We start from the raw sequence: 23922 nt of genomic DNA, 5'->3' as shown, positions 1-23922 counted from the left end.
CCGGTATCCTGAAGGGAGTTCCACTGCTGTGTAGGAAAAAGAACGCTGGGTCATATGGTACCGCTATGAATATTTTTAGGAACCTCCACACTGTTTTCCATAGTAGCTGCACCAATTTACATGGTCACCAACAGTGCACGAGGGTTCCCTTTGTCCACATCCTCATCAATGCTTGTTATTTCTTGTTTTCTTTTTTTGGTACTAGCCATTCTGACTGGTGTGAGGTGATAGCTTATTGTGATTTTTTTGTGTGTGACCATTAATGTACAATTACATGAGCAACATGGCTACTAGACTCCACCTCCCATTATCAAGTTCCCCCACCCTATACCCCATTACAGTCACTGTCCATCAGCATCATAAGACGCTGTAGAATCCCTACTTGTCTTCTCTGTGTTATACTGCCTTCCCCGTGCCCCGGCACCCCCGCCGCCCCACCCCCTACATTATGTGTGCGAGCCGTAATGCCCCTTTTTCCCACTTATCCCTCCCTCCCCACCCATCCTCCCCAGTCCCTTTCCCTTTGGTGACTGTTAGTCCACTCTTGGGTTCTGTGAGTCTGCTGCTGTTTTGTTCCTTCAGTTTCTGCTTTGTTCTTTTACTCCACAGATGAGTGAAATCATCTGATGCTTGTCTTTCTCCATCCTGCTCATTTCACTGAGCATAATACCCTCTAGCTCCATCTGTGTTGTTGCAAACAGTAGGATTTGTTTTCTTCTTATGGCTGAATAATATTCCATTGTGCATATGTACCACCTCTTCTTTATCCATTCATCTACCGACAGACACTCAGGTTGCTTCCATTTCTTGGCTGTTGTACATAGTGCTGTGAGAGACATAGGGGTGCATATGTCTTTTTCACACTAGGCTCCTGCATTCTTAGGGTAAATTCCAGGGAGTGGAATTCCTAGGACAAATGGTATTTGTACTTTTTTGTTTTTTGAGGAACCTCCATACTGCTTTCCACAATGGTTTAACTGAGATTTACATTCCCACCAGCAGTGTCGGAGGGTTCCCCTTTCTCCACATCCTCACCAACATCTGTTGTGTGTCTTCTGGATGGTGGCCATCCTGACTGGTGTGAGGTGATATCTCATGGTGGTTTTAATTTGCATTTCTCTCATGACTACAAATGTGGAGCATCTTTTCATGTATCTGTTGGCCATCTGAATTTCTTCTTTGGACAACTGTCTGTTCTGCTCCTCTGCCCATTTTTTAATTGGATTATTTGTTTTTCTTGTTTGTTGAGGTGTGTGAGCTCTTTATATATTTTGGATGTCAACCCTTTATCAGATCTGTCATTTCTGAATATATTCTCCCATATACTGTAGGATGTCTTTGTTTTACTGATGGTGTTTAAACAGAATCTTATACCCCCTGCCATTTCATTCCAATTCTGCGTCAATTTTTTTTTTTTCTCAGAACACCAAACTGCCGAGAAAACTGGAACGAAGAAGAGAAGATGTGATACAGGAACATCGAGCCTAAACTGAGAAGTGAGATGGTGGAGACTGGGAGTATCTTTCCATGTGCTGCTTTCAAGGTTCACAGGGAAAAAAGGTTACCACGGAGGTAAGGCCCGGGATGTGGACATCACCTGGTATCGGTGGAGCCACCTAGCCACTAGCCATTAATGGGAAGGCTAGCGTGTGGCACCGTTATTTCCTGCGGAGTTACATGTGTGGCGTCCCCCCGTTGCAGTTTGGTCAGACCCCGTGTGGGACTGCCCTGGCACTGGCTAGGGTGGATCTGAGAGCTCTGCCCGTTCCTGCAGGTCTGTCCTAGCATCCCTCTCAGAACGAGGCCTCCAAAGTGCTCCTGGTAGGGAGACAGAGAGAGAGAGAGAGAGAGACAGAGCGACAGAGAGAGAGAGGGAGAATTATGCCCAAGAAATGGGCAATTTTTTGCTGGAGCTCCATGAGCATGTTTCTGATTGTTATGTTGAGATCCCTTTCACAGAGATTGATTGAGTCCAGTTACCAGGTTCCTTTGATTTTGACATTTCGTATTTGTAGGTGGCACCCTGTAGAGCCCAGAAGCTTTTCTCTCTGGAGCTGCCCATCCCTTGGGGTGATGGCAGGCAGGGGTCACATGAGCAGCACTGGTGCCCGCAGGAGGAAAGAGGTCTTTCCTGCTTCCCGGCCGCAGTGCCTGTCTCCACTGCCAGGGCCAGTTTGCGGAGCACGCAGCGAGAAGCCTCTGTGCTTTGCACCCGTAGCTGCCGTAGGTGGGGCCGTCCTGTCGCTGGCCTGGCGCGATGGAGGGGGGCAGCCGGTTTGCGAGCCGGTGCTGGCGGGGGAGGAAGGTGCAGCTCCTAAAAGTTCCCCCACCTGCTGGGCAGAGTGCACCCGGACAGTTTTGCGCACCTGTGCATTCTCCTGAGCGGCAAGCTCTGTGCAGCCCTTGCCCCTTTAGCAGCTCTCTCGCTGTTAGGAAGTCTCTCAGACTGCCCGCCTTTCTTTCATCCCACAGCAGCCGGATGTGGATCCCTGGGTTCCGCAAGTGGCAGGAATCTCCAGTCTCTCCAAGTACTCCGCCTGTCTTTGCTTTCCAACCCCACCGATCCTCCAGAGCATCACGTAAGGTAGGTTCGTGCTCCCAGAGCAGATCTCCAGGGCTGGGTGTTCAGCAGTCCTAGGCCTCCACCCGCCTCCCCGTTTCCGTTTCTCTTCCTCCCTCCGGGGAGCTCGGGTGCGGGAAGGGCCTGCCGGGTCCCTCTGGATCACGGCTTTGGTACGTCACCCTTCACCTTGAGGTGACGGCCTGCCACGGCAGCCTCCTCTCCTGCTTCTCTTCCAGGATCTGGTGTAGTTATATTTCCGCATTGTATATGTATGTATGTATGTATGTATGTATGTATGTGGTTTTTGGAGGAGGTTTCTGCCTCCCCTCTCACACTGCCGTCTTTAATCCCACCAAGCCATCTTTAATTTTTTTTTTTTTCTTTTTCAGTTTCACTTGTATAGGGTACCTTTTCCCACCCCTTCAACTTGTAGTTTGTCTGTGTGCTTGGATCTCAAGTGAGCCTCCTGTGAGGGAGCACGTAGGCGGTCTTGAGTTTTCATCCATTCATTCAACCCTGTGTCTTTTGTTGGGAGCATTTAAAGTCTTTCCCTTTACTGTGATAATTGATAGCTGTGTCCTTATGGCACTTCTTCAACTTGATTTCTATCTTCTTTTTGCTTGTAGTTCTTCTCTGTGCTTTCATCGTTGCTCTCCTGGTTATGAGCGATAGCTTTGTTGAGTATTATGCTTTCCTACCTGTCTGTCTGTCTGTCTGTCTATCTGTCTGTCTATCTATCTATCTATCTGATCCCTCTACTCTCATCTATCTACTGTCATGTCTGTGTCTGTCTATCCAAACTATCTAATCCATCACCTATCTGTCTGTTACCTGTCATCTATATGTATCTATATCAATGTGTCTATCTAACCTATATGTATCTATATCATCTATCTAGTCTATCATCTTATCAATCTATCTACCTGTCATCTATCTATGTGTATCTGTAGGTGTCTGTCTAATCTGTCCACCTGATCTATCATGTATCATCTATCTAATCTGTCTGCCTCTTCTATCTAATCTCTATGTATCTGTATGATCTATGTAATCTATCATTCTATCTTATCTATCCGTCTATCAGTCTAATCTAATCTATCCATCTATCTAATGTATCTGTCTAGCTATCTTCCTGTTTGTTTATTTTGTCCGTTTTTGTCAACGTGTACCGTCACTAGGCGCGCAGTCATTCCTCTGTCTCCTTCTCATTCTTGATGCCTTGTGTTTGTTTCTGTGAGTTAGCTGTGTCTTTGGGTCTTGAGAGGAGTGGCCGTGGGTTGGAACACCTGGGTAGGTGGCCCGAGTCCGCTGGGTGTACATGGCCGGCTGGACTCTCTAACCAGTGCGGGCTGGGGCCCTCCGGGTGCTCTGCCCTGGGGCTGGCCCTGCCGGGGCGGCTGCGTGAGCTGCGGGGCAGATCCGAGGCCCCACACAGGGAGCACCCCGGCTGGCCTGCTGGGGCCGAGGCAGGTACACGCCCAGTAGTAAGTCTTTGTGCCTGCGCGCCGATGTCACCTCGGTGGCCCTGCCTGGCTGCCCATCTCCAGAGAGCATGTGCAGTCACAGGTTCAGTGAGCCGCCTTTTTGGGAACACGCGGGGCTGGTGTGGGCTAGTGGCCCGTGGGCTTGCTGAGGTGGCCGGCCAGCTATCTCGCGGGGAAATTGCTCCCCTCTGTTGTCAAGGTGGAGGTGCAGTTTCAGTGCATCTAGGCATTTAGATGTGAGTGAGGTCTATCTGAAATGGGATAGTAGCATTTAGAGCTGTGTTTTCTGTTCGTATGGAAAGGGTGCTGTGCATAAAGAGTTGGGTGGCGGTGGCAGGAATTCGAGGAATGCTGATGTCCTTGCATTTATTTATGTTCTGTTAAGGGAAGTGATTCCGAAGTAACTTTCTACTCATGTATGAAGGTGGTGCGTAAGGTCACCCCACGTCAGTCATGGTGAGATGAAGTGAGGTAGTAGAATTAAAGCCTGTACCCCTTGGCCTTATACGTAGGAGACGCACCGTGGGTGCTCTTTGCTGCTCTCCTGTCCTGGCTTATTGCCTTAACGAACGTGATGGTTCAGAGTGGTCCCAGCGACATTTCCAGCAAAATCTTTCTACAATTGCATAGAAACACTTGGGATATCTATATCCCCAGAGGCTAGTGGAAAAGTTTACTCTTTCTGGTCACTGTTTGCAAGTTGTTCGCTCTATCGCGCATTTCTTTGTTACTTTTAGACCGATAGGGGCAGTGGTACACACACACACACACACACACACACACACACACACACAAACATGTTTAAGAACCAAAATGAAAAGAGTGGTTTTCTGTGTCACAGCGGGGATTCCCTAGCCTGCGGCGAGCTCAGAGCAGTGGCAGAGAAGAGGGAAGGGGCCTCGTTAGCCAACCCGGTCTCCCTCCTCTGGACTTGCCTCCCCCTGGGCTGTCATCCCTTAAACGCTCAGCACGCAGACCTCGCGTGGAGCACGCACAGTCATAAAACGCGGCTACTTCCACATCCCAGTCACGGGCGTGGGGCATGTTACATTGTTAGGTGTGGCTCAAAGCATTATCACTCGTGTATGGGAGTTCTTCCTCTGTAGCAGAGTGAAAGAGTAGAGAGCCAGAGGCATATTAGCAAGAACAGGGTTTAGTGGGAAAATATAATACACCCACACAGATGTGGGAAAGACTTTCTTTAATGGATAGCAGGGAGGATAGGAAGCCCCAACAAAAGGGCATGGGCCTTGTACGGGGCTGGGGGAGACCGGTAGACGGCCGCAAGGGCGGCGGCGTGTCCAGCGCGTCACCGTCGTCGGGGGTAGGGCTGAGTCCGGCGGTTGTGCCGCGTGTGGCATCGGGCCGGTGGGGACCGGAAGGTGGCCCGCAGGGGCGCCATGGTGTCAGAGTCCGGCCCCAGGGCGGCGGCCCACGGCGGCGGCGAGGTGTCCATAGGCTCGCCCTCCGTGACAGAGTCCGGCCCCAGGGCGGCGGCCCACGGGGGCGGCGAGGTGTCCATAGGCTCGCCCTCCGTGACAGAGACCGGCCCCAGGGCGGCGGCTAACGGGGGCGGCGAGGTGTCCATAGGCTCGCCGTCCGTGTCAGAGTCCGGACCCAGGCCGGCGGCCCACGGGGGCGGCGTGGTGTTCATAGGCTCGCCGTGCTCGTCAGAGTCCGGCCCCAGCGGCGTGGTGTCCATAGGTCCTTCGTTTGAGGCAGGCATGAGAATAGGGTACGAAGCTAGGGAGAGCTTCCAACTCCTTCTCAGGCCGAGCGCGCACTGAGCTGCCCAGCCAGGGCAGCCTCTGATAGGTCAGCCAGGGGACGCATCACAGAGCAGCCGCCCCGGCAACCGTGATGTCACCCAGGGGGGAGGCATCAGGGAGCCCCCACTGCCGTGAGCACACCAGCCCCACCCAGAGGAGACCCTGGCCCAGTGTCACAGGGCGTGGCCCCAACGCCAACCCCAGTAGAGTCCCCAGCCCCCGGGACTGCCCGCCGAGGGCCGTGCAGGTGTTTGGGCCAGCGAGACCACCATGCAGACCGTTCCGGGCCGCAGTGCTCGCGTCTGTCAGAGCTAGGCCCGCCCGGGTGTCGGCTCTGCACGCGCTCGGCACCCGGGGTGCGGCGGCCAATGCTGTGCCCCCGCGGTCCCTGAGGCCGGGGCTGCCGGGGCGCCGCCCGCCCTCGCCCCGGGCCTTCCCATCTTCTCTGGGAGGCCTGGAGCCAGACATGCTTCCTCTGCCATGGCCAGCCAGGCGGGTGACCGATTCCGAGGAGGGGACCGTCCGCGTGACTTCCCTTTCTAGCTAGCAGGCAGGTTCTTTCTTCGCTTCCCAGAAAGCGTAGGTCAGGGACCACCAGGTTTCAGCATAGCAACATTCCACGTCCTGACTGAGCCAGGCAGCCCAGATTTTCTCTTTGGTCTCGTTTTGGGGCCTGTGTCTGGTATACGAGTAACACAACACAGTAAACTGGGAAACACTTTTTACTTTCTTACTGTTATTTTTTTATGTTTATTCATTTTGTTGTCATTAATCTACAATTACATGAAGAACATTATGTTTTCTAGACTCCCCCCTTCACCAAGTCCCCCCCACAAACCCCGTGACAGTCACTGTCCATCAGTGTAGTAAGATGCTGTAGAATCACTACTTGTCTTCTCTGTGTTGCACAGTCCTCCCTTTGCGCGCACCCCCCCACCGCCCCACATTATACATGCTAATAATCGTAAGGCCCCATTTCTTTTTCCCCACCGTTATCCCTCCCTTCCCACCCATCCTCCCCAGTCCCTTTCCCTTTGGTAACTGTTAGTCCATTCTTGGGTTCTGTGATTCTGCTGCTGTTTTGTTCCTTCAGTTTCTCTTTGTTCTTATATTCCACATATGAGTGAAATCACTTGGTACTTGTCTTTCTCCGCCTGGCTTATTTCACTGAGCATAGTAATAATACCCTCTAGCTCCATCCGTGTTGTTGCCAACGGTAGGATTTGTTTCCTTCTTCTGGCTGAATGATACTCCATTGTGTATAATCTGTACCACGTCTTCTTTATCCATTCATCTGCTGATGGACACTTAGGTTGCTTCCATTTCTTGGCTCTTGTAAATAGCGCTGCGATAAACATAGGGGTGCATCTGTCTTTTTCAAACTGGGCTGCTGCACTCTTAGGGTAAATTCCTAGAAGTGGAATTCCCGGGTCAAGTGGTATTTCTATTTTGAGCTTCCTGAGGAACCTCCATACTGCTTTCCACAGTGGTTGAGCTGAGATTTACATTCCCACCAGCAGTGTCGGAGGGTTCCCCTTTCTCCACATCCTCGCCAACGTCTGTTGTTGTGTGTCTTCCCGATGGTGGCCATCTTGACTGGTGTGAGGTGATACCTCATGGTGGTTTTAATTTGCATTTCTCTGAGGATTAGCGGTGTGGAGGATCTTTTCATGTGCCTGTTGGCCACCTGAATTTCTTCTTTGGAGAAGTGTCTGTTCAGATCCTCTGCCCATTTTTTGATCGGATCATTTGCTTTTCTTGTTTGTTGCAGTGCGTGAGCTCTTTATGTATTTTGGATGTCAACCCTTTATCGGATCTGTCATTTATGAATATATTCTCGCATATACGGTAGGGCACCTTTTTGTTCTATTGAGGGTGTCCTTTGCTGTACAGAAGCTTTTCAGCTCGATGTAGTCCCACCAGTCCATTTTTGCTTTTGTTTCCCTTGCCCGGGGAGGTATGTTCTTGAAGAAGTCGCTCACGTTTATGTCCAGGAGATTTGTGCCTATGTTTTTTTCTGAGAGTTTTATGGTTTCATGACTCACATTCAGGTCTTGGATCCATTTCGAATTTACTTTTCTGTATGGGGTTAGACAGTGATCCAGTTTCATTCTCTTACGTGTAGCTGTCCAGTTTTGCCAGCACCATCTGTTGAAGAGAGTGTCTTTTCCCCATTGTATGTCCCTGGCTCCCTTATCATTTATGAATTGACCACATATGTTTGGGTTAATGTCTGGAGTCTCTTATTCTGTTCCACTGGTCTGTGGCTCTGTTCTAGTGCCAGGAGCAAACTGTCTTGAGGACTGTGGCTTTGTAGTAGAGCTTGATGTTGGAGAGCGAGATACCGCACACACCCACACACACAACCACACCCACCCACACACACCCACACCCACCCACACACACACACACACCCACACACCCACACCCACCCACACACACACTTTCTTCTTCCTTCTCAGGATTGCTTTGGCTATTTGGGATCTTTGGCATTTCCATATGAAGTTTTGAACTATTTGTTCCAGTTTGTGGAAGAATGCTGTTGGTAATTTGATAGGGACTGCATCTAATCTGTAGATTGCTTTGGGCAGGATGGGCATTCTGACGATATTAATTCTTCCTAGCCAAGAGCGTGGGATGAGTTTCCATTTGTTAGCGTCCTCTTTAATTTCTCTTAAGAGTGTCTTATAGTTTTCAGGGTATAGGTCTTTCGCTTCCTTGGTTAGGTTTATTCCTAGGTATTTTATTCTTTTTGATGCAATTGTGAATGGAATTGTTTTCCTGATTTCCCTCTCCTTTGGTTCATTGTTAGTGTACAGGAAAGCCACAGATTTCTGCGTGTTGATTTTGTATCCTGCAACTCTGCTGTATTCCGATGATCGGTTCTAGCAGTTTTGGGGTGGAGTCTTTAGGGTTTTTTATGTACAATATCATGTCACCTGCAAATAGTGACCGCGTAGCTTCTTCTTTACCAGTCTGGGTGCCTTGTATTTTTTTGTTTTGTCTAATTGCTGTGGCTAGTACCTCCACTACTATGTTGAATAACAGTGGGGAGAGTGGGCATCCCTGTCTTGTTCCCCATCTCAGAGGAACAGGTTTCAGCCTCTCGCTGTTCAGTATGACGTTGGCTGTGGGTTTGTCATATACGGCCTTTATTATGTTGAGGTACTTGCCCTGTATACCCATTTGGTTGAGAGTTTTTATCGTGAATGGATGTTGAATTTTGTCGGATGCTTTTTCAGCATCTGTGGAGGTGATCATGTGGTTTTCGTCTTTCTTTCTGTTTATGTGGTGGATGGTGTGGATGGATTTTCGAATGTTGTCACCATCCTTGCATCCCTGGGATGAATCCCACTTGATCATGGTGTTTGATCCCCTTGATGTATTTTTGAATTTGGTTTGCTAATATTTTGTTCATTTCCTAGGTATTTTTGCTCCCCATCCACAGTTCCTGAAAATCGTTCTGAGCCATAACTGTCCAATGGGTGTCTTGTTAGGTTAATGCAGAGGCTTTGGGGCCCTAGCCCAGGGTAGAGGCTGGTTGCCAGGGGCACCAGGCTTGTGGTTAGCGGGTGGGAACTTTCAGCCCCCAGCCCCCAGGGAAGGAAGAGGAAAGGGATGAGGGCTGGAGGTTGAATCAGCAATGGCCAGCGATTTAGTCAGTCATGACTGCAGTGAAGCCTTCACAAAACCCTATGAGACGAGCACATCTCTCTCTCTCCTCTCCTGCTTCTCTGTCAGAGCTTCCATGCTTGGGGAACCAGGTCGCCTGCACATGCCACCATGCCAGGCCCCAAGTCCCGGGAGGATAGAAGCTCCTTTACTTGGGACCTTGCCGTGTGTGTGTGTGTGTGTGTGTGTGTGTGTGCGCGCGCGCTCGCGCGCCTGTGCGTGTGAAGCGCGCACGTGCGCTGCTGTGTCCTTTATGATACTCTTTGTTAAGCTGGTGAACGTGTTTTCCTGAGCTGCTGAGGCACCCTAGCAACTTGGGCAGTACCTAAGGGGGAGGTCGTTGGAACTTCCAATCCTAGCCTGTATGCAGGTGGGAAGCACAGGCTAATTGCATGGGCCTGGCAACCGGGCTCTGGAGTTGGGGTGGAGGGCAGTCTTGAGGTTAGAAACCTTACCCTGGGGAATCTTGTGCTGCGTCCAGGCAGATATCCTCAGAGCTGAGTTCTCAGAAACCCTGCTGGTGTTTGAGAATTGCTTGGTGTTGTATGCCTTGGAAACAGGTCCGGTATCCTGAAGGGAGTTCCACGGCTGTGTATGAAAAAGAACGCTGGGTCATATGATACCGCTGTGGATATTTTTAGGAACCTCCACACTGTTTCCCATAGTAGCTGCACCAATTCACATGGTCACCAACAGTGCACGAGGGTTCCCTTTGTCCACTTCCTCATCAACGCTTGTTATTTCTTGTTTTTGTTTTTTTCTTTCTTCTTTTGGTACCAGCCATTCTGACTGGTGTGAGGTGATAGCTCGTTGTGATTTTTGTGTGTGTGTGACCGTTAATGTACAATTACATGAGCAACATGGTCACTAGCCTCCCCCTCCCATTATCTTATCAAGTCCCCCCACCCCATACCCCATTACAGTCACTGTCCATCGGCGTCGTAAGACGCTGTAGAATCCCTACTTGTCTTCTCTGTGTTATACTGCCTTCCCCGGGCCCCGGCACCCCCGCCACCCCCACCCCCTACATTATGTGTGCGAGCCGTAATGCCCCTTTTTCCCCACTTATCCCTCCCTCCCCACCCATCCTCCCCAGTCCCTTTCCCTTTGGTAACTGTTAGTCCACTCTTGGGTTCTGTGAGTCTGCTGCTGTTCTGTTCCTTCAGTTGCTGCTTTGTTCTTTTACTGCACAGATGAGTGAAATCATCTGATGCTTGTCTTTCTCCATCCTGCTCATTTCACTGAGCATAATACCCTCTAGCTCCATCCGTGTTGTCGCGAACGGTAGGATTTGTGTTCTTCTTACGGCTGAATAATATTCCATTGTGCATATGTACCACCTCTTCTTTATCCATTCATCTACTGACGGACACTCAGGTTGCTTCCATTTCTTGGCTATTGTACATAGTGCTGTGATAGACATAGGGGTGCGTATGTCTTTTTCAAACTAGGCTCCTGCATTCTTAGGGTAAATTGCTGGGAGTGGATGGAATTCCTGGGTCAAATGGTATTTGTACTTTTTTGTTTTTTGAGGAACCTCCATACTGCTTTCCACAATGGTTGAACTGAGATTTACGTTCCCACCAGCAGTGTCGGAGGGTTCCCCTTTCTCCACATCCTCGCCAACGTCTGTTGTTGTGTGTCTTCCCGATGGTGGCCATCCTGACTGGTGTGAGGTGATATCTCATGGTGGTTTTAATTTGCATTTCTCTGGTGATCGTAGCGATGTGGAGCATCTTTTCATGTGCCTGTTGGCCACCTGAATTTCTTCTTTGGAGAAGTGTCTGTTCAGATCCTCTGCCCATTTTTTAATTGGATTATTTGCTTTTTGTGTGTGGAGGTGCGTGGGCACCTAATACGTATTTTAGATGTCATCAACCCCTTATCGGATACGCCATCTATGAATCTATCCTCCCATACTGTCGGATGTCTTTGTTCTACTGATGGTGTTTAAACAGACTCTTACACCCCCCTGCCATTTCATTCCAATTCTGAGTCAATTTTTTTTTCCCCCCCTCAGAGCACCGACCCGCCAAGGAAACTGGAACGAAGAGGAGAAGATGTGATACGGGAACCTCGAGCCTAAACTGAGAGGTGAGATGGTGGAGACTGGTAGTATCTTTCCATGTGCTGCTTCCAAGGTTCACGGGGAATAAAGGTTGCCACGGAGGTAAGGCCCAGGATGTGGACATCACCTGGTATCGGTGGAGCCACCTAGCCACTAGCCATTAATGGGAAGGCTAGCGTGCGGCACCGTTATTTCCTGCGGAGGTACACGTGCGGCGTCCCCCCGTTGCAGTTCGGTCAGACCCCGTGTGGGACTGCCCTGGCACTGGCCGGGGTGGATCTGAGAGCTCTGCCCGTTCCTGCTGGGCTGCCCCAGCATCCCTCTCAGAACAAGGCCTCCAAAGTGCTCCTGGTAGAGAGACGGAGAGACAGAGAGAGAGACAGACAGAGAGAGAGACAGAGAGAGAGAATTATGCCCAAGAGACAGGGGCAACTTTTTGCTGGAGCTCCATGAGCATGTTTCTGATTGTTATGTTGAGATCCCTTTCACAAAGATTGATCGAGTCCTCCAGTTACCAGGTTCCTTTGACTTTGACGCTTCGTATTTGTAGGTGGCGCCCTGTAGCGCCCAGAAGCTTTTCTCTCTGGAGCTGCTCAGCCCTTGGGGTGATGGCAGGCAGGGGTCACGGGAGCGGCGCTGGTGCCCACGGGAGGAAAGAGGTCTTTCCTGCTTCCCGGCCGCAGTGCCTGTCTCCACCGCCAGGGCCAGTTTGCGGAGCACGCAGCGAGAAGCCTCTGTGCTTTGCACCCGTAGCTGCCGTAGGTGGGGCCGTCCTGTCGCTGGCCTGGCGCGATGGAGGGGGGCAGCCGGTTTGCGAGCCGGTGCTGGCGGGGGAGGAAGGTGCAGCTCCTAAAAGTTCCCCCACCTGCTGGGCAGAGTGCACCCGGACAGTTTTGCGCACCTGTGCTTTCTCCTGAGCGGCAAGCTCTGTGCAGCCCTTGCCCCTTTAGCAGCTCTCTCGCTGTTAGGAAGTCTCTCAGACTGCCCGCCTTTCTTTCATCCCACAGCAGCCGGATGTGGATCCCTGTGTTCCGCAAGTGGCAGGAATCTCCAGTCTCTCCAAGTACTCCGCCTGTCTTTGCTTTCCAACCCCACCGATCCTCCAGAGCATCACGTAAGGTAGGTTCGTGCTCCCAGAGCAGATCTCCAGGGCTGGGTGTTCAGCAGTCCTAGGCCTCCACCCGCCTCCCCGTTTCCGTTTCTCTTCCTCCCTCCGGGGAGCTCGGGTGCGGGAAGGGCCTGCCGGGTCCCTCTGGATCACGGCTTTGGTACGTCACCCTTCACCTTGAGGTGACGGCCTGCCGCGGCAGCCTCCTCTCCTGCTTCTCTTCCAGGATCTGGTGTAGTTATATTTCCGCATTGTATATGTATGTATGTATGTATGTATGTATGTATGTGGTTTTTGGAGGAGGTTTCTGCCTCCCCTCTCACACTGCCGTCTTTAATCCCACCAAGCCATCTTTAATTTTTTTTTTCTCTTTTTTCTTTTTCAGTTTCACTTGTATAGGGTACCTTTTCCCACCCCTTCAACTTGTAGTTTGTCTGTGTGCTTGGATCTCAAGTGAGCCTCCTGTAAGGGAGCACGTAGGCGGTCTTGAGTTTTCATCCATTCATTCAACCCTGTGTCTTTTGTTGGGAGCATTTAAAGTCTTTCCCTTTACTGTGATAATTGATAGCTGTGTCCTTATGGCACTTCTTCAACTTGATTTCTATCTTCTTTTTGCTTGTAGTTCTTCTCTGTGCTTTCATCGTTGCTCTCCTGGTTATGAGCGAGAGCTTTGTTGAGTATTATGCTTTCCTACCTGTCTGTCTGTCTGTCTGTCTATCTGTCTGTCTATCTATCTATCTATCTATCTATCTGATCCCTCTACTCTCATCTATCTACTGTCATGTCTGTGTCTGTCTATCCAAACTATCTAATCCATCACCTATCTGTCTGTTACCTGTCATCTATATGTATCTATATCAATGTGTCTATCTAACCTATATGTATCTATATCATCTATCTAGTCTATCATCTTATCAATCTATCTACCTGTCATCTATCTATGTGTATCTGTAGGTGTCTGTCTAATCTGTCCACCTGATCTATCATGTATCATCTATCTAATCTGTCTGCCTCTTCTATCTAATCTCTATGTATCTGTATGATCTATGTAATCTATCATTCTATCTTATCTATCCGTCTATCAGTCTAATCTAATCTATCCATCTATCTAATGTATCTGTCTAGCTATCTTCCTGTTTGTTTATTTTGTCCGTTTTTGTCAACGTGTACCGTCACTAGGCGCGCAGTCATTCCTCTGTCTCCTTCTCATTCTTGATGCCTTGTGTTTGTTTCTGTGAGTTAGCTGTGTCTTTGGGTCTTGAGAGGAGTGGCCGTGGGTTGGAACACCTGGGTAGGTGGCCCGAGTCCGCTGGGTGTACATGGCCGGCTGGACTCTCTAACCAGTGCGGGCTGGGGCCCTCCGGGTGCTCTGCCCTGGGGCTGGCCCTGCCGGGGCGGCTGCGTGAGCTGCGGGGCAGATCCGAGGCCCCACACAGGGAGCACCCCGGCTGGCCTGCTGGGGCCGAGGCAGGTACACGCCCAGTAGTAAGTCTTTGTGCCTGCGCGCCGATGTCACCTCGGTGGCCCTGCCTGGCTGCCCATCTCCAGAGAGCATGTGCAGTCACAGGTTCAGTGAGCCGCCTTTTTGGGGACACGCAGGGCTGGTGTGGGCTAGTGGCCCGTGGGCTTGCTGAGGTGGCCGGCCAGCTATCTCGCGGGGAAACTGCTCCCCTCTGTTGTCAAGGTGGAGGTGCAGTTTCAGTGCATCTAGGCATTTAGATGTGAGTGAGGTCTATCTGAAATGGGATAGTAGCATTTAGAGCTGTGTTTTCTGTTCGTATGGAAAGGGTGCTGTGCATAAAGAGTTGGGTGGCGGTGGCAGGAATTCGAGGAATGCTGATGTCCTTGCATTTATTTATGTTCTGTTAAGGGAAGTGATTCCGAAGTAACTTTCTACTCATGTATGAAGGTGGTGCGTAAGGTCACCCCACGTCAGTCATGGTGAGATGAAGTGAGGTAGTAGAATTAAAGCCTGTACCCCTTGGCCTTATACGTAGGAGACGCACCGTGGGTGCTCTTTGCTGCTCTCCTGTCCTGGCTTATTGCCTTAACGAACGTGATGGTTCAGAGTGGTCCCAGCGACATTTCCAGCAAAATCTTTCTACAATTGCATAGAAACACTTGGGATATCTATATCCCCAGAGGCTAGTGGAAAAGTTTACTCTTTCTGGTCACTGTTTGCAAGTTGTTCGCTCTATCGCGCATTTCTTTGTTACTTTTAGACCGATAGGGGCAGTGGTACACACACACACACACACACACACACACACACACACAAAAACATGTTTAAGAACCAAAATGAAAAGAGTGGTTTTCTGTGTCACAGCGGGGATTCCCTGCCCTGCGGCGAGCTCAGAGCAGTGGCAGAGAAGAGGGAAGGGGCCTCGTTAGCCAACCCGGTCTCCCTCCTCTGGACTTGCCTCCCCCTGGGCTGTCATCCCTTAAACGCTCAGCACGCAGACCTCGCGTGGAGCACGCACAGTCATAAAACGCGGCTACTTCCACATCCCAGTCACTGGGGCGTGGGGCATGTTACATTGTTAGGTGTGGCTCAAAGCATTATCACTCATGTATGGGAGTTCTTCCTCTGTAGCAGAGTGAAAGAGTAAAGAGAGCCAGAGGCATATTAGCAAGAACAGGGTTTAGTGGGAAAATATAATACACCCACACAGATGTGGGAAAGACTTTCTTTAATGGATAGCAGGGAGGATAGGAAGCCCCAACAAAAGGGCATGGGCCTTGTACGGGGCTGGGGGAGACCGGTAGACGGCCGCAAGGGCGGCGGCGTGTCCAGCGCGTCACCGTCGTCGGGGGTAGGGCTGAGTCCGGCGGTTGTGCCGCGTGTGGCATCGGGCTGGTGGGGACCGGAAGGTGGCCCGCAGGGGCGCCATGGTGTCAGAGTCCGGCCCCAGGGCGGCGGCCCACGGCGGCGGCGTGGTGTCCATAGGCTCGCCCTCAGTGACAGAGTCGGGCCCCAGGGCGGCGGCCCACGGGGGCGGCGAGGTGTCCATAGGCTCGCCCTCCGTGTCAGAGTCCGGCCCCAGGGCAGCGGCACACGGCTGCGGCGAGGTGTCCATAGGCTCGCCCTCAGTGTCATTGTCCAGCCCCAGGGCGGCGGCCCACGGGGGCGGCGAGGTGTCCATAGGCTCGCCCTCCGTGACAGAGTCCGGCCCCAGGGCGGCGGCCCACGGGGGCGGCGAGGTGTCCATAGGCTCGCCCTCCGTGACAGAGACCGGCCCCAGGGCGGCGGCCCACGGCGGCGGCGTGGTGTCCATAGGCTCGCCGTCCGTGTCAGAGTCCGGACCCAGGCCGGCGGCCACGGGGGCGGCGTGGTGTTCATAGGCTCGCCCTGCTCGTCAGAGTCCGGCCCCAGCGGCGTGGTGTCCATAGGTCCTTCGTTTGAGGCAGGCATGAGAATAGGGTACGAAGCTAGGGAGAGCTTCCAACTCCTTCTCAGGCCGAGCGCGCACTGAGCTGCCCAGCCAGGGCAGCCTCTGATAGGTCAGCCAGGGGACGCATCACAGAGCAGCCGCCCCAGCAACCGTGATGTCACCCAGGGGGGAGGCATCAGGGAGCCCCCACTGCCGTGAGCACACCAGCCCCACCCAGAGGAGACCCTGGCCCAGTGTCACAGGGCGTGGCCCCAACGCCAACCCCAGTAGAGTCCCCAGCCCCCGGGACTGCCCGCCGAGGGCCGTGCAGGTGTTTGGGCCAGCGAGACCACCATGCAGACCGTTCCGGGCCGCAGTGCTCGCGTCTGTCAGAGCTAGGCCCGCCCGGGTGTCGGCTCTGCACGCGCTCGGCACCCGGGGTGCGGCGGCCAATGCTGTGCCCCCGCGGTCCCTGAGGCCGGGGCTGCCGGGGCGCCGCCCGCCCTCGCCCCGGGCCTTCCCATCTTCTCTGGGAGGCCTGGAGCCAGACATGCTTCCTCTGCCATGGCCAGCCAGGCGGGTGACCGATTCCGAGGAGGGGACCGTCCGCGTGACTTCCCTTTCTAGCTAGCAGGCAGGTTCTTTCTTCGCTTCCCAGAAAGCGTAGGTCAGGGACCACCAGGTTTCAGCATAGCAACATTCCACGTCCTGACTGAGCCAGGCAGCCCAGATTTTCTCTTTGGTCTCGTTTTGGGGCCTGTGTCTGGTATACGAGTAACACAACACAGTAAACTGGGAAACACTTTTTACTTTCTTACTGTTATTTTTTTATGTTTATTCATTTTGTTGTCATTAATCTACAATTACATGAAGAACATTATGTTTTCTAGACTCCCCCCTTCACCAAGTCCCCCCCACAAACCCCGTGACAGTCACTGTCCATCAGTGTAGTAAGATGCTGTAGAATCACTACTTGTCTTCTCTGTGTTGCACAGTCCTCCCTTTGCGCGCACCCCCCCACCGCCCCACATTATACATGCTAATAATCGTAAGGCCCCCTTTCTTTTTCCCCACCGTTATCCCTCCCTTCCCACCCATCCTCCCCAGTCCCTTTCCCTTTGGTAACTGTTAGTCCATTCTTGGGTTCTGTGATTCTGCTGCTGTTTTGTTCCTTCAGTTTCTCTTTGTTCTTATATTCCACATATGAGTGAAATCACTTGGTACTTGTCTTTCTCCGCCTGGCTTATTTCACTGAGCATAGTAATAATACCCTCTAGCTCCATCCGTGTTGTTGCCAACGGTAGGATTTGTTTCCTTCTTCTGGCTGAATGATACTCCATTGTGTATAATCTGTACCACGTCTTCTTTATCCATTCATCTGCTGATGGACACTTAGGTTGCTTCCATTTCTTGGCTCTTGTAAATAGCGCTGCGATAAACATAGGGGTGCATCTGTCTTTTTCAAACTGGGCTGCTGCACTCTTAGGGTAAATTCCTAGAAGTGGAATTCCCGGGTCAAGTGGTATTTCTATTTTGAGCTTCCTGAGGAACCTCCATACTGCTTTCCACAGTGGTTGAGCTGAGATTTACATTCCCACCAGCAGTGTCGGAGGGTTCCCCTTTCTCCACATCCTCGCCAACGTCTGTTGTTGTGTGTCTTCCCGATGGTGGCCATCTTGACTGGTGTGAGGTGATACCTCATGGTGGTTTTAATTTGCATTTCTCTGAGGATTAGCGGTGTGGAGGATCTTTTCATGTGCCTGTTGGCCACCTGAATTTCTTCTTTGGAGAAGTGTCTGTTCAGATCCTCTGCCCATTTTTTGATCGGATCATTTGCTTTTCTTGTTTGTTGCGGTGCGTGAGCTCTTTATGTATTTTGGATGTCAACCCTTTATCGGATCTGTCATTTATGAATATATTCTCGCATATACGGTAGGGCACCTTTTTGTTCTATTGAGGGTGTCCTTTGCTGTACAGAAGCTTTTCAGCTCGATGTAGTCCCACCAGTCCATTTTTGCTTTTGTTTCCCTTGCCCGGGGAGGTATGTTCTTGAAGAAGTCGCTCACGTTTATGTCCAGGAGATTTGTGCCTATGTTTTTTTCTGAGAGTTTTATGGTTTCATGACTCACATTCAGGTCTTGGATCCATTTCGAATTTACTTTTCTGTATGGGGTTAGACAGTGATCCAGTTTCATTCTCTTACGTGTAGCTGTCCAGTTTTGCCAGCACCATCTGTTGAAGAGAGTGTCTTTTCCCCATTGTATGTCCCTGGCTCCCTTATCATTTATGAATTGACCACATATGTTTGGGTTAATGTCTGGAGTCTCTTATTCTGTTCCACTGGTCTGTGGCTCTGTTCTAGTGCCAGGAGCAAACTGTCTTGAGGACTGTGGCTTTGTAGTAGAGCTTGATGTTGGAGAGCGAGATACCGCACACACCCACACACACAACCACACACACCCACACACACCCACACACACACACACACACACACACACACACACACACACACCCACACACACACACACTTTCTTCTTCCTTCTCAGGATTGCTTTGGCTATTCGGGATCTTTGGCATTTCCATATGAAGTTTTGAACTATTTGTTCCAGTTTGCGGAAGAATGCTGTTGGTAATTTGATAGGGACTGCATCTAATCTGTAGATTGCTTTGGGCAGGATGGGCATTCTGATGATATTAATTCTTCCTAGCCAAGAGCATGGGATGAGTTTCCATTTGTTAGCGTCCTCTTTAATTTCTCTTAAGAGTGTCTTATAGTTTTCAGGGTATAGGTCTTTCGCTTCCTTGGTTAGGTTTATTCCTAGGTATTTTATTCTTTTTGATGCAATTGTGAATGGAATTGTTTTCCTGATTTCCCTCTCCTTTGGTTCATTGTTAGTGTACAGGAAAGCCACAGATTTCTGCGTGTTGATTTTGTATCCTGCAACTCTGCTGTATTCCGATGATCGGTTCTAGCAGTTTTGGGGTGGAGTCTTTAGGGTTTTTTATGTACAATATCATGTCACCTGCAAATAGTGACCGCGTAGCTTCTTCTTTACCAGTCTGGGTGCCTTGTATTTTTTTGTTTTGTCTAATTGCTGTGGCTAGTACCTCCACTACTATGTTGAATAACAGTGGGGAGAGTGGGCATCCCTGTCTTGTTCCCCATCTCAGAGGAACAGGTTTCAGCCTCTCGCTGTTCAGTATGACGTTGGCTGTGGGTTTGTCATATACGGCCTTTATTATGTTGAGGTACTTGCCCTGTATACCCATTTGGTTGAGAGTTTTTATCGTGAATGGATGTTGAATTTTGTCGGATGCTTTTTCAGCATCTGTGGAGGTGATCATGTGGTTTTCGTCTTTCTTTCTGTTTATGTGGTGGATGGTGTGGATGGATTTTCGAATGTTGTCACCATCCTTGCATCCCTGGGATGAATCCCACTTGATCATGGTGTTTGATCCCCTTGATGTATTTTTGAATTTGGTTTGCTAATATTTTGTTCATTTCCTAGGTATTTTTGCTCCCCATCCACAGTTCCTGAAAATCGTTCTGAGCCATAACTGTCCAATGGGTGTCTTGTTAGGTTAATGCAGAGGCTTTGGGGCCCTAGCCCAGGGTAGAGGCTGGTTGCCAGGGGCACCAGGCTTGTGGTTAGCGGGTGGGAACTTTCAGCCCCCAGCCCCCAGGGAAGGAAGAGGAAAGGGATGAGGGCTGGAGGTTGAATCAGCAATGGCCAGCGATTTAGTCAGTCATGACTGCAGTGAAGCCTTCACAAAACCCTATGAGACGAGCACATCTCTCTCTCTCCTCTCCTGCTTCTCTGTCAGAGCTTCCATGCTTGGGGAACCAGGTCGCCTGCACATGCCACCATGCCAGGCCCCAAGTCCCGGGAGGATAGAAGCTCCTTTACTTGGGACCTTGCCGTGTGTGTGTGTGTGTGTGTGTGCGCGCGCGCGCTCGCGCGCCTGTGCGTGTGAAGCGCGCACGTGCGCTGCTGTGTCCTTTATGATACTCTTTGTTAAGCTGGTGAATGTGTTTTCCTGAGCTGCTGAGGCACCCTAGCAACTTGGGCAGTACCTAAGGGGGAGGTCGTTGGAACTTCCAATCCTAGCCTGTATGCAGGTGGGAAGCACAGGCTAATTGCATGGGCCTGGCAACCGGGCTCTGGAGTTGGGGTGGAGGGCAGTCTTGAGGTTAGAAACCTTACCCTGGGGAATCTTGTGCTGCGTCCAGGCAGATATCCTCAGAGCTGAGTTCTCAGAAACCCTGCTGGTGTTTGAGAATTGCTTGGTGTTGTATGCCTTGGAAACAGGTCCGGTATCCTGAAGGGAGTTCCACGGCTGTGTATGAAAAAGAACGCTGGGTCATATGATACCGCTGTGGATATTTTTAGGAACCTCCACACTGTTTCCCATAGTAGCTGCACCAATTCACATGGTCACCAACAGTGCACGAGGGTTCCCTTTGTCCACTTCCTCATCAACGCTTGTTATTTCTTGTTTTTGTTTTTTTCTTTCTTCTTTTGGTACCAGCCATTCTGACTGGTGTGAGGTGATAGCTCGTTGTGATTTTTGTGTGTGTGTGACCGTTAATGTACAATTACATGAGCAACATGGTCACTAGCCTCCCCCTCCCATTATCTTATCAAGTCCCCCCACCCCATACCCCATTACAGTCACTGTCCATCGGCGTCGTAAGACGCTGTAGAATCCCTACTTGTCTTCTCTGTGTTATACTGCCTTCCCCGGGCCCCGGCACCCCCGCCACCCCCACCCCCTACATTATGTGTGCGAGCCGTAATGCCCCTTTTTCCCCACTTATCCCTCCCTCCCCACCCATCCTCCCCAGTCCCTTTCCCTTTGGTAACTGTTAGTCCACTCTTGGGTTCTGTGAGTCTGCTGCTGTTCTGTTCCTTCAGTTGCTGCTTTGTTCTTTTACTGCACAGATGAGTGAAATCATCTGATGCTTGTCTTTCTCCATCCTGCTCATTTCACTGAGCATAATACCCTCTAGCTCCATCCGTGTTGTCGCGAACGGTAGGATTTGTGTTCTTCTTACGGCTGAATAATATTCCATTGTGCATATGTACCACCTCTTCTTTATCCATTCATCTACTGACGGACACTCAGGTTGCTTCCATTTCTTGGCTATTGTACATAGTGCTGTGATAGACATAGGGGTGCATATGTCTTTTTCAAACTAGGCTCCTGCATTCTTAGGGTAAATTGCTGGGAGTGGATGGAATTCCTGGGTCAAATGGTATTTGTACTTTTTTGTTTTTTGAGGAACCTCCATACTGCTTTCCACAATGGTTGAACTGAGATTTACGTTCCCACCAGCAGTGTCGGAGGGTTCCCCTTTCTCCACATCCTCGCCAACGTCTGTTGTTGTGTGTCTTCCCGATGGTGGCCATCCTGACTGGTGTGAGGTGATATCTCATGGTGGTTTTAATTTGCATTTCTCTGGTGATCGTAGCGATGTGGAGCATCTTTTCATGTGCCTGTTGGCCACCTGAATTTCTTCTTTGGAGAAGTGTCTGTTCAGATCCTCTGCCCATTTTTTAATTGGATTATTTGCTTTTTGTGTGTGGAGGTGCGTGGGCACCTAATACGTATTTTAGATGTCATCAACCCCTTATCGGATACGCCATCTATGAATCTATCCTCCCATACTGTCGGATGTCTTTGTTCTACTGATGGTGTTTAAACAGACTCTTACACCCCCCTGCCATTTCATTCCAATTCTGAGTCAATTTTTTTTTCCCCCCCTCAGAGCACCGACCCGCCAAGGAAACTGGAACGAAGAGGAGAAGATGTGATACGGGAACCTCGAGCCTAAACTGAGAGGTGAGATGGTGGAGACTGGTAGTATCTTTCCATGTGCTGCTTCCAAGGTTCACGGGGAATAAAGGTTGCCACGGAGGTAAGGCCCGGGATGTGGACATCACCTGGTATCGGTGGAGCCACCTAGCCACTAGCCATTAATGGGAAGGCTAACGTGCGGCACCGTTATTTCCTGCGGAGGTACACGTGCGGCGTCCCCCCGTTGCAGTTCGGTCAGACCCCGTGTGGGACTGCCCTGGCACTGGCCGGGGTGGATCTGAGAGCTCTGCCCGTTCCTGCTGGGCTGCCCCAGCATCCCTCTCAGAACAAGGCCTCCAAAGTGCTCCTGGTAGAGAGACGGAGAGACAGAGAGAGAGAGACAGAGAGAGAGACAGAGAGAGAGAATTATGCCCAAGAGACAGGGGCAACTTTTTGCTGGAGCTCCATGAGCATGTTTCTGATTGTTATGTTGAGATCCCTTTCACAAAGATTGATCGAGTCCTCCAGTTACCAGGTTCCTTTGACTTTGACGCTTCGTATTTGTAGGTGGCGCCCTGTAGCGCCCAGAAGCTTTTCTCTCTGGAGCTGCTCAGCCCTTGGGGTGATGGCAGGCAGGGGTCACGGGAGCGGCGCTGGTGCCCACGGGAGGAAAGAGGTCTTTCCTGCTTCCCGGCCGCAGTGCCTGTCTCCACCGCCAGGGCCAGTTTGCGGAGCACGCAGCGAGAAGCCTCTGTGCTTTGCACCCGTAGCTGCCGTAGGTGGGGCCGTCCTGTCGCTGGCCTGGCGCGATGGAGGGGGGCAGCCGGTTTGCGAGCCGGTGCTGGCGGGGGAGGAAGGTGCAGCTCCTAAAAGTTCCCCCACCTGCTGGGCAGAGTGCACCCGGACAGTTTTGCGCACCTGTGCTTTCTCCTGAGCGGCAAGCTCTGTGCAGCCCTTGCCCCTTTAGCAGCTCTCTCGCTGTTAGGAAGTCTCTCAGACTGCCCGCCTTTCTTTCATCCCACAGCAGCCGGATGTGGATCCCTGTGTTCCGCAAGTGGCAGGAATCTCCAGTCTCTCCAAGTACTCCGCCTGTCTTTGCTTTCCAACCCCACCGATCCTCCAGAGCATCACGTAAGGTAGGTTCGTGCTCCCAGAGCAGATCTCCAGGGCTGGGTGTTCAGCAGTCCTAGGCCTCCACCCGCCTCCCCGTTTCCGTTTCTCTTCCTCCCTCCGGGGAGCTCGGGTGCGGGAAGGGCCTGCCGGGTCCCTCTGGATCACGGCTTTGGTACGTCACCCTTCACCTTGAGGTGACGGCCTGCCGCGGCAGCCTCCTCTCCTGCTTCTCTTCCAGGATCTGGTGTAGTTATATTTCCGCATTGTATATGTATGTATGTATGTATGTATGTATGTATGTGGTTTTTGGAGGAGGTTTCTGCCTCCCCTCTCACACTGCCGTCTTTAATCCCACCAAGCCATCTTTAATTTTTTTTTTTTCTTTTTCAGTTTCACTTGTATAGGGTACCTTTTCCCACCCCTTCAACTTGTAGTTTGTCTGTGTGCTTGGATCTCAAGTGAGCCTCCTGTAAGGGAGCACGTAGGCGGTCTTGAGTTTTCATCCATTCATTCAACCCTGTGTCTTTTGTTGGGAGCATTTAAAGTCTTTCCCTTTACTGTGATAATTGATAGCTGTGTCCTTATGGCACTTCTTCAACTTGATTTCTATCTTCTTTTTGCTTGTAGTTCTTCTCTGTGCTTTCATCGTTGCTCTCCTGGTTATGAGCGAGAGCTTTGTTGAGTATTATGCTTTCCTACCTGTCTGTCTGTCTGTCTGTCTATCTGTCTGTCTATCTATCTATCTATCTGATCCCTCTACTCTCATCTATCTACTGTCATGTCTGTGTCTGTCTATCCAAACTGTCTAATCCATCACCTATCTGTCTGTTACCTGTCATCTATATGTATCTATATCAATGTGTCTATCTAACCTATATGTATCTATATCATCTATCTAGTCTATCATCTTATCAATCTATCTACCTGTCATCTATCTATGTGTATCTGTAAGTGTCTGTCTAATCTGTCCACCTGATC

The 23922-nt window shown here is 50.9% G+C and overlaps 1 long non-coding RNA gene across 2 annotated transcripts; it reads left to right on the top strand.

Annotated features, from left to right (window-relative positions):
• Positions 1 to 517: 517 nt before the first annotated feature.
• Positions 518 to 23206, top strand: LOC130681676 (uncharacterized). Of its 2 annotated transcripts, none has more exons than XR_008994919.1 (7): positions 518 to 700; positions 1423 to 1572; positions 2473 to 2584; positions 11506 to 11579; positions 12561 to 12672; positions 21803 to 21876; positions 22856 to 23206. It is a non-coding gene; the product is annotated as an uncharacterized LOC130681676 (long non-coding RNA). The 2 variants fall into 2 exon arrangements; XR_008994918.1 differs by having other exon boundaries at positions 544 to 700; positions 1423 to 1496; positions 22856 to 23203.
• Positions 23207 to 23922: the final 716 nt, after the last annotated feature.

The sequence above is a fragment of the Manis pentadactyla genome, chromosome 19 (genome assembly GCF_030020395.1).
Source record: "Manis pentadactyla isolate mManPen7 chromosome 19, mManPen7.hap1, whole genome shotgun sequence".
NCBI lineage: Eukaryota > Metazoa > Chordata > Mammalia > Pholidota > Manidae > Manis > Manis pentadactyla.
This window is presented reverse-complemented; position numbering and strand designations above follow the sequence as displayed.